General features: G+C 37.4%; 1 pseudogene; it reads left to right on the top strand.

Annotated features, from left to right (window-relative positions):
* The first annotated feature begins 6,124 nt into the window (after positions 1–6,124).
* On the top strand, positions 6,125–7,303 carry LOC113317387 (annotated as a pseudogene).
* Positions 7,304–8,319: the final 1,016 nt, after the last annotated feature.

The raw sequence follows: 8,319 nt of genomic DNA, 5'->3' as shown, positions 1-8,319 counted from the left end.
TTTATCATTTGCCCCGAGCAGGAGATGAAACTAGCAATCATGTCAAGGATGTTATTAGCTTCATTTTTGTTTGCTTTGCAGAAAATGATGCAATCATCCGCAAATAATAAATAACTAATGGCAGGAGCTTTTTTCACAATTTTGATGCCATGTATTTTTCCTTCGTTTTCCGCTTTCTTTAGAGTTCTGGAGAAAACTTTCATACATAGGATGAAGAGGTAAGGGGAAAAAATATCCCCTTTCCTAATCCCTCTAGTTGGATTGTAGGTTTCACAAGGGACTCCATTCAATAAGATTGCAAGACTAGTAGTTGATCTGCATTGATGTATGATACGACACCAAGTTTTTGAGAAACCCATTTTTTCTAGGACAACTAATAGGAAGGGCTATTCAACTCTGTCAAAAGCTTTTGACATATCTATCTTAATGCCCATCCATTCCTGTAGATCTCTTCTGGTTCTCATATTATGAATAATCTCATGAGAAACCATAGTGTTGTCAGTTATCTGCCTCCCTAGAATTAAGGCAGATTGGTAGGGAAAGATGATCTTACACAGCAAAGGTTTCATTCGTTTGGAAATGAGTTTGTAAGTTGTGTTACAAAGAGATATTGGTCTAAAGTCCCCTGGCGTAGAGGGTAGTTGGACCTTAGGAATGAGGGATATAAAAGTGGTATTCATTTCCTTTAGCATATATCCAGTATCAAAGAAATTGTGAACTAGTTTTATCAGATCCTCTCCTATGGTTTCCCAATTATCTTGAAAGAAATTTGGGGGCAAACCATTGGAACCAAGAGATTTATTTCCTTCCATGGCAAACAGAGTATCTTTTATTTCAGCATCCTTAGGTGTTTCAAGGAGGAGCTCATTTTCTCTATCAGTAATAGAAGATGGTATTAGATTTATCAAATCCCTATTTAGGACAGGAGAGTTGTTATTGGAGATGCTCTTGAAATGGTCAGTTAGACAGTTTGAGATTTCACTTATTTTCTCCAACCAGGTGCCATTTGGATTTTTGATAGACTCAATTCTATTCCTGCTGTATCTTGTCCTGGCAACATTATGGAAGAAAGAGGTATTTCTATCACCCAGATTTATTATCTGATTCCTACTTTTGATTTTTCAGTAATTTTCTTCAATATCCTGCCATTTACTCAGAGAGGTTTCCAATCTCTTTAGAGTAGTATGGCATCTATTGCTATTGTTAGACAACACTTCTATCTCCTTTTTGATCCTAGAGATATTGTTTTGAATGTTGCCAAAAGTATTTTTATTCCAACTATTGAGGGAAACTTTAACATTTTTAAGATTTTTTGCAAAAGAGAAACTCACAGATCCTTGTCTTGTTGTGCTCCAAGTATCCATGATTAATCTCTTGCAATCAGGGTGTTCCATCCATCCCCCAAAATACTTGAAAGGATAAGCACCATCCTTCCAAATTGGGTTAGTTTAAATGATAATAGGACTATGATCAGATCCCCTTGCAATGAGATGATGGATTGTGGATTTTGGGAAAAGTACAATCCATTTTTCATTGCTCATGGCTCTATCAAGTCTCTTTTCCACTCTTGAGTTATCAGTTCTATGGTTGCTCCATGTGTAAGGATAACCTTTAAACCCCAAATCTTGTAAATTCATATCAGAGATTTTATTTCTAAATATAGTGGCTTCTCCTTCATCAAATAAGTTACTTCCCTTTTTTTCCTCTCGACTGAGGACAACATTTAGGTCCCCCATCACAAGCCAATGAATGGTTATGGTTTCAGCTATACTAACAAGCATATCCCAAGACTGTTGTTTATTAGTAGGGTATGGGCTGCTATAGAAAGCTGAAACCATGTATAAACTGTTGGAATAGTTTTCTTTGTCTATAGCATTAATCTGGTTATGTGTTGAGCTATCTATGGTAATAGTAAGATTAAGTTTCCAAATCAGGGCCATCCCCCCTGCTTGGCCTCTAGGAGGGACCAACCAATAGTTATGGACATTCACAGATTTTAGAATATTATGCATTTTTTTATTTTGTTGTTTAGTTTCTAGCAAGCAAAGAATGTCTGGATTTTCCTTATTCAGGATATCTAGAAGGTACTTTTGAGTATTTTTTTTGCCCTAAAACTTGCCAGTTCCAAGTTATAACTACAATAAATTCCCAGAAGTAGGATATTATAGGATAGTCCTTTCCCTTTTTCCTATGATAGAGCATACTAAGTTTTGAAAAAATTTGCTGGATAATATTATAGTGTAACTTGGAATGGATTAGTTTATAGTTTAGGATTACCTTTTGGGCTTTGTCAGACCATCCTACTCCAGTTCCTTCTTCCTCAGTCACTGTTACTTCTCTCTTTTTCTGATTATCCATCAATGGCATGTCCTTTGAATGACTGTCGTCTTTGTCTTCCATTACTTCTTCAAAAACTCTCTTTTTCTCAGCCTGGCCTGAGTATTGTGCTCTTTCCTCCTGGTGGAAAGCTTCAAATTTCTTGAGAAGGTTTGCTGGCCTTTGCTTCCTTGTCCAAGATTTTGTTGGGCTTTCTTAGACAGCTTGCTGAGGTAGCATCTTTTCAAAACCTGATGGGATTATAGGAGGAGACTTTTTGTTGTTGTTTACCACCTTCAATCTATCAGAAGTTTTGATGGATGGTGATCTTATTAACTTTATGCTCGAGTTTTCCTTGGTGCATTCAGCAGTTCCTCCTCCTCCCAAGGAGAAACTTTGCTCCTTATCCCATTCCATGAAATTTGTCTTAGAGGGGATATTTGTGAAGGGATCAGCGAGATCAGCAGACTTCAAGTTATGAAAGAATTTTTCCTCCGTGATAGCTTTGCTATTTACCTCCCCTTCTTCATTACCTGTTTCAACAACTTGTATTTCTTTGCCATAGAAACCCATTATTCTCAGAGCATTTGGGATGTCATTGTTTGTGACTTGTACTTTTACTAGGTACGAATCTGATGACTCCGAGTTTCCATTCTCACTGCCCTGAGATGGTTGTTGGCTGATATTTGAAGTACCCCCAACTTCCATACTACGATTGTTCGTTGCTCCCTCTTTGACAGTAGCTACTATGTCGACTGGTTTACATGCTATAGCTCCATGATCTGGAATTCTACAGATCTTGCATAACTTTGGGTGGATTGAGTAAGCATACTCAATCCTAGTCTTTTTGTCTCCCACTTTTGCCCACATTCCAGTAGGCATTTCTTCTTTAAGATTGATCAGAACCATGACGTTCACATTCTTCTCATCTTCATCTCTCACATATGGTCTTTTAAAATCTTTTAGAACTCCTGTTGGTTTGCTGATTTCATACAAAGCTTCCCAGGAAGTCATTCTTGTTGGAACCCTCTTTAGGTGGATTCTCATTAGAACATAATCAAACATCTTTTTTTTATCACAAATATCTTTTTTTATCACAAATAAGTTGTAGCTGGCGTTTAGTAATTGTCTGTTCGGAGTGCAAACCTGTCTTTTAAAAGACTTTTTCATTTATTTGTGATTTTATCCATGAAAAGAAAAGAGTAATAATTTTTAACGACAAACATCTTGTTTTTATACAACTGATTCAATTGATACTAGACAGAAAAATCTCAAAAATCATTTACAATGGATTTTCCACTAGTCCACCCATAGTCCTACAACTAAATCGTTTATTTCTTATGTTTGAAATTTGAAGGTAAATTCAAAGCAGTGTGATCTTGTCATAGCATACTGATTTCTCCACCTATCCTCGAGGAGGACGAAATTTTTGTCCGGCATTCACAAATTTAAAAAAAAGTCTATCCCATTTTTACATTATAGTTCAAGATAATATGTAAAATGAAATAAGCTTGTAATGACTATCAAAGTTTACTCTAAAGTAGTTACAGATTTAAGATGTTTCCTCGAGTAAGATAGAAATGTCACTGGTTGGTAAGGTGGCCGAAGGGCACAACAATTTTTTAACAATATTAGTGAATAACTATGATTTTTAAGTTAAAAGTTTAGATTGAACAATTTGATTCTCTATACACAGAAGTTATACAGAGAGAAGGAAAAAAAGAAAGAAAAGAAGAGACGGTGAAGTTGTGTGACTGCGAACCAAGAAAAGGAAAGGATTGAGAGTAAAAAACATACACATTTATACCACGCAAGTCACGGGATTTCTCTCCGTAATTCTTGCGATCACTCTAGAATTATACTCTGTAGTAAAACAAAAGCGCCTCATGGGGCCAAAATCATTAGAAAAACTAGGAATCCTATATTTGGTTGCTAGACTCGCAACAAAATGGGCACCGCGGTTTTATTTTTGGCAGACTCGCAACAAGATGGATACGACTATATTATAGAATATATAAGTTTTATTTTTTAAATCAATCTAGAATTGTACTACGTAGTAAAAAAAACACGCAACAAGATGGGCACGACTGTATTATAGAATATATAAGTTTTATTTTTTAAATGTTGGGGAAATTTTTTGCAATGCGAACGACTAGTGCTTTTCAGCGAAATTGGTTAACTCTCTGGCTCCTCTTGCGGCAACTCCTCCAGTCTTGGAGTTTAAAAAGCAACCTCAGCATTTCAGTCTATACGTTGTGGACATTAGTATGTTTTTTCTACTTGTCAGTGGCGGAGCCAACTTTTAAGTTTAAGGGGACTAAAATTTTTTTGATAAACTTGGTGGACTAGATTATTAAAAATGAGGGGCTAAATCCTAAAAACTAGAGGATTAAACTAAAAAACTGAAGAAAACTAAGGGCTAAACATGGATTTTTGAAATTTTAGGGGGCTAGAGCCGGGGTTAGTCAACCCTTGGCTCCGCCCTGCTTGTGGGTCACTTCGGGTATTTACCTTGAAACAACAAATGAGAGATGGAGGAATTCAAAGAGTTTGATTCTTTCGTCCCCTTCACGTAGATAATATCATCTTGAATTTGTTTATTTTCTTGTGTGCATATTGTATTCCTTTCAAGTTTGCAACTGTTTGGGTATGATGGGGTTTGTTATTACTGAAGATTGTGATTAGAAGACTGTTTGGATGATTATTTGAGGTGATTTCCAGTCCATAGTTTTCATTTTGATCAAGTTTGGAACAGATTCAGTTAGTATTCTAAATGTTTGATAAAATGTCTGACAGAGATTAACACCAAAGCCAGCGTCACTCTGAAGGCTGCTGCTGCTGCTGCTGCTGCAACCATTTCATTCCCTCTAAAGAAAGCTTCAAGATGTAAGCTTTCATTAATATACGCAATTTTTATCAGTTATAATGATGTAAAAGTTGAATGTGTTAGAAAGGATATTATTAGCTGTTGTTATGGCTCTAAGAAATGAGGTTGCAAACTGTCAGAACAACCTTTAAGTTGAATTATTTAACTGTTGATCAGACAGCCATCTACATCACTGAACACTTCAAACTGGAAATGAGAGGCATTAACTAAAACATATTCACCTCAGTCGCCAAAACGGCAAATACAGACCTGTTATTATTCTTATTGCAATGCCCCAAGTTACAAGTAGAAAGTAAGGGCACCTTAATTGGTGCTCAGAGAATCACTCGCTCTACAAGGATTAAAGTAGAACCACACCTAAGCCATGTAGGTATTTCGTTGATATTGTGGTTTCAATGTACCAACTGGCTGGGTTTTCGTTTTTTCTTTTTTTTCTTTTTATGTTTGATTGATTTGTAACAGGATGACTATTCTGAAGATGAACAATTTAAGGTCAATTGGAAAAGAGCAGCTATCAATAGTGGCTTTGGTTTTGGATTTGTTGTTCTTCCACACTTTCCAAATACTTGTTTAATAATTGTTATTCAGCTTTCCCTAATTAGGGGGATGAACTCATTTCTGCTTATTAGTTTCCCTTCATTGATACCCCTCTTGCAGAAAACATGGGAGTGCTTTTGTTTTTCGCCAATATCGCCTAATTGGTTTTGCCCCAATTGCTCTAATTCAAAGAGTTTCTATGCATATTCTTAACTGGGGTTGTATACGGAGAGATGAATCGTAGCTTAGAGTTGTTTATGGATTTCTCTTAATTGATGATACTCACAATGGAAATAATGAGATACTTTTTAGTTTTTTTAGGGCACAGTTGTACTGGTAAATCCATAGAGTTACCATGTCTTTGCAACCTAGGGTAGCGTGGATATCCTAGGTACCCAAATGAAGCGTGGCATTACCATTGATATTGCCTTATGGAAGTTCGAAACTACCAAGTACTACTGCACAGTTATTGATGCTCCTGGACATCGTGACTTTATCAAAAACATGATTACTGGTACTTCTCAGGCTGATTGTGCCGTCCTCATTATCGATTCTACCACTGGAGATTTTGAGGCTGGTATCTCAAAGGATGGTCAAACTCGTGAGCACGCTCTTCTTGCTTTCACCCTTGGTGTCAAGCAGATGATCCGTTGTTGTAACAAGGTATACCTTTCTCACAGTTATTTTCCTGTCTATAAAATTTAGACTTTCCAATGCTGTTTATCCTTCCCGTGGCTAACTATTATTTCATGTGTTTCGTGTTTGTTTTTGTAGATGGAAGCCACCACCCCCAAGTACTCAAAGGCTAGGTACGATGAAATTGTGAAGGAGGTCTCATCTTACTTAAAGGAGGTTGGATACAACCCAGACAAACTTGCCTTTGTTCCCATCTCTGGATTCGAGGGAGACAACATGATTGAGAGGTCCACCAACCTTGACTGGTACAAGGGACCAACTCTCCTTGAGGCTCTTGACAATATCTCTGAGCCAAAGGGACCCTCAGACAAGCCCCTTCGTCTTCCACTTCAGGATGTTTACAAGATTGGAGGTCTTGGAACTGTGCCAGTGGGACGTGTTGAAACTGGATTCATCAAGCCTGGTGGTTGTTACCTTTGGACCCACCGGGTTGACCACTGAAGTTAAGTCTGTGGAGATGCACCACGAAGCCCTTCAAGAAGCTCTTCCAGGAGACAATGTTGGGTTCAATGTCAAGAATGTCGCAGTGAAGGATCTCAAGCGTGGTTTCGTCGCCTCGAACTCCAAGGATGACCCTGCAAGGGAAGCTTCCAACTTCACCTCCCAGGTCATCATCATGAACCATCCTGGTCAGATCGGTAACGGTTATGCCCCAGTTCTTGACTGTCACACATCTCGCATTTCTGTGAAGTTTGCTGAGATCCTCACCAAGATTGATAGACGATCCGGAAAGGAGCTTGAGAAGGAGCCCAAGTTCTCTACGTTTTCAGTTGCAGCGTATCTAAGTTGCAAATCAGAATACTCACACAAAAATAATATATCTTGATATATTAACTGTAAGAGAAAGTAAAGGAACACTAACTGCAGAGAGGATTAAAAATTTAAAAAGATGATTGAGATATCATCTATTACTGCTGCTTCAGAGAATAAAAGAAATATAATTGAAAAAGAATCTTGGGGTTTCTTGATTTTCTATGTGTTTCTAAAGGAGATGAAATCTGTAGCGAGATAGAAAGAAAGAGAGAGATGGTGTATGAATGAGAGATTATGAGAATATGTTGTGTTTATATAGACTTAGACTTGGGGATATTCAGGAGTGGTGAACGTACAGTAGCCCTCGCTTCTTGACCTGATTCACCTGGTGCCCTAAACTTAACCTGACCCAATCTCTATTAACGTTCCAATAAGACTTCCTCCCTCAATATCTGTTTTCCCAGGTGTTGCTCTTCCGGCAATTGTAACATCACCATCGTATATACACGTCACCCTTTGTGGAATGGGATAGTGGTGGGTCAACTTACATCGATAGGATTTCCTCAGGTGTATTTTCTGGTTCACCCTTCTTTGCCTGCAATAAGCATTTGAGAATGTTCAGTTCAGAATGAAATATTAAATGGGAATAACAGCAAAACAGTATATAACTTCATTAATAATCCTGCACAAACCATAGATAAATCAAGCAAGGAAGTTGAAGAAACCACCCACCTTAAGAATAAATCCAGGAGTGTCAATATTAGTGAGATTGGGACCATGTGCATACTCAGTTCTCATGACAATTAGCTTAGAAGAAACTGTGGTTTTAGTCTTGTTAAAAAAAGCCTTTGTCCTCGTTTTATTAGTGTCAGCAATCTTAGATGCTGATGAAACCGGATTTCCATATTCTTCAGAATCCTCTTCCTGTATTCAACCAATATGTAAGTAAGATGATACACTTGGAATGCAAACCACCTTCAGATAGAAAATGAACATGCACATGTAGTTAAAGCTTCTAAAGTGCAAAACGAATACAAATTCATGGTTCTTAACTCCTACATTACCATTACCATTCTCATAGAATTCAATTTCCTTTTCAGAAAATGAGAATCCAAAATCAGATACATACA

Source organism: Papaver somniferum, chromosome 10 (genome assembly GCF_003573695.1).
Source record: "Papaver somniferum cultivar HN1 chromosome 10, ASM357369v1, whole genome shotgun sequence".
Lineage (NCBI taxonomy): Eukaryota > Viridiplantae > Streptophyta > Magnoliopsida > Ranunculales > Papaveraceae > Papaver > Papaver somniferum.
Note: the sequence above shows the minus strand (reverse complement) of the source record. Positions and strands in the feature narration are given on the sequence as shown.